At 40.9% G+C, this 2686-nt stretch overlaps 1 pseudogene; it reads left to right on the top strand.

Moving 5' to 3' along the window:
* The first annotated feature begins 1504 nt into the window (after nucleotides 1-1504).
* On the top strand, nucleotides 1505-1957 carry LOC114315910 (protein disulfide-isomerase 5-1 pseudogene; annotated as a pseudogene).
* Nucleotides 1958-2686: the final 729 nt, after the last annotated feature.

A 2686-nucleotide genomic window follows, 5' to 3' on the forward strand; every position in this document is an offset into this window, starting at 1 on the left:
ACAAAAAGGAGCCTTACAAGGCTTAGGAGGGGGCAAACAAACCCAAACCACAAAACACTCTTAATAAACAATCAAAAGGGCTAAAAAATAGAACTTTTTTATGTTATACACTAAGCACAAAAATAGCTCTAAGATAGGTAGAAAAGCAATGCAAAAATGGAGAATAAAAGGGAAGTTTCTCACCCTTGTAGACCACCTTCACAAATGATGCTCCAACAGCCCTCCTTGGCTTGAATCCAGCTCCAAAATACCAAAACCAGCCCCTTAGAACCTTAGTAACCAAAGGAAGGTGAAGCACTAGGTGTTTGTGTGCAATAGTATGGACTAAAACACCTAGAACACACACAAGAGGGAGATATAGAGATAGGATATATATGAAACCCTAACCCTAGAACTCAAACCCTAAAAATGGCTGTCTAAACTCTCTAAAATGTCTAAAATGTCTAACCCCCTAAGGCCAAGAGAGAAGACTCTCTCTTATAGAGCCTTTTTGTCTTGTAAAGCTTACAAGACAAGCTTCTAAAGAGAGAGATCCCTCTATACACGTGTATGAAGGGGAGCCAAATGCAAGACACCTGTGATAAAATATCTGCAAAAGCAGATGCACAGTAGTCGGCCGGCCAAAGATGCCATTTTGGCAAAAGGGAGTGCCGACCGGCAACAAAGAGTGCCGACCGGAAAAATAGATTGCCGATGGAAACAAAAACCAGCCGGTGGCCTCTGGCCATGGCTGGTGGTGCGTGGGGATGCCTCACAAGGCATTCCCTGCCCCTCCAAGGCAAAACACAAGTGTTTGGTGCAAAACCAGACACTAAACAGTCGAGTTCGGAGATCCTGAGGCAAGACGCGCGAGCCGAGACCTCCGGGAACTCCAAACGAACACAAACAAGGGTAATCACCAAGTGTTCCAATGGTGACGTCCAAGTCTTGAGGACGGTCAAAAATGGGGTGTCTACAAGTAACAGCTTGGAAAGATGTAAGCCCGCAGGGCATTCTATCACCTTTGTAAACATTTGTAACTTATATGAACTACACCTTTGTAACATTGACTCTGATGTATGTATGGAAATGTGACTTACCTATCATGTAGATAGAAAGGTTGGATGCTGAGATTATGTATTATTATGAGGGCGTTACATAGAAAGCGATGAGAAATAATAATAAGGGTTTATCAGTAGATCAGCAGCGTGGTCATGGCGGTGGTAGTGGTGGCTGAAACCACGAGTGCTGTTATGGAAGCTGAGCCGAAGAAGACCGCTGCTACTCCGCCCAATTCTCTACTTTTTCGGGTCGGGCATGGCTTCGATCTCCATAGATTGGAACCTGGATACCCTCTCATCATTGGCGGTGATCATACCCTCCGATCCAATCTCACCATCATGCATTCGGGACCGTCTTCGAGTCTCTATGGTCCGTCACGCAGCTCCGCGGTGCCAAGTTCCGCAGCTCTGATGTCAAACCCGGAAACATCATTGAAAGACAAAGGAGAAGAAGAAGAGCTGCGATGAAACACCACCACCACCACTGTTCTGTGATTCTAATATCACTTGCTGTTGTTGTTGTATCGAATCTATTAACTATTGAATCTAAACTCATAACCCTAACCGCTAATACATTCAACGACAAGGTGAAGAAGAAAGACACTGCATGGTTTGTGCAATTTTGTGTTCCTTGGTGTAAGCATTCTAAAAAGTTGGGATCATTATGGAAAGACGTGGGGAAGACAATGGAAGGGGAGGATGAGATAGAGATTGGACAAGTTGATTACGGTACAGATAAACCAGTTTGCAACAAAGTTGATATTCATTCATATCCTACATTCAAGCTCTTTTATAACGGAGAAGAAGTCGTAAAGTACCAAGGACCGAGAGATGTGGAGTCACTTAAAATATTTGTTCTGGAAGAAGTAGAAAAGGCAACCACTGAAGCGCAACTCGAGAGTGAGAAAGAGTTGTGATTGTCTATCAGCAGTATATGGCTTAGCATTGATCCATGTGCAATCTTGGAGACACGTCAACCCTTAACCCGAAAGCAGGTTAGCAATTATAAAGTTTTGGCAAAAATTTCTATAATGTTCATTATTTTTTGTTGTGTGATTGGATTGGACAAGCAGATGTGAACTAAACTTGTAGTTATCATTATGAAGAGCTTGGTAAGAGCAACATTTTGATCGGTGGAGATCAAAATTCGGCAAAATTGAAAATTTGGATTATTAGCTTGTTTCCTCTTCTAGCTTGAGGTAGGGATTTTCTACACTCTAATATGGTTTTTAGCTCAATTATTTGCTATTGTGTATAGATGATGGGATTTGGTTGTGGTTTGGACAAATCTAGGATTTGGGTGTGAAATGAAAAGAGGGGTTTTGATGAATATGAGGTAAACGAGTATGAGACTTGAATATAAGATCATATTGTGCCAAAATAGTTGATTTTGGTGTTTGGGTTGATATTTGGTGAAAGAGGGATTCTACCCTAATTTTGATTAAATTATTGTTTTGCATAAATAATTGGGATTAACATTGAAAATGTGAAATTGGGAGGTTGTGATTATAAATGGTGATATTGGATATGTATTATCTCACCTATGGAAGTTTTTAATAAACTATTTACTTTGATATTGAACATCTCTTTAGAAATAATTGCATTGGGCTATCGGTGGAGGATAGCTATGATTGTTGTAGAAATTA

Source organism: Camellia sinensis, chromosome 5, assembly GCF_055761805.1.
Source record: "Camellia sinensis isolate YWXY chromosome 5, ASM5576180v1, whole genome shotgun sequence".
Classification (NCBI taxonomy): domain Eukaryota; kingdom Viridiplantae; phylum Streptophyta; class Magnoliopsida; order Ericales; family Theaceae; genus Camellia; species Camellia sinensis.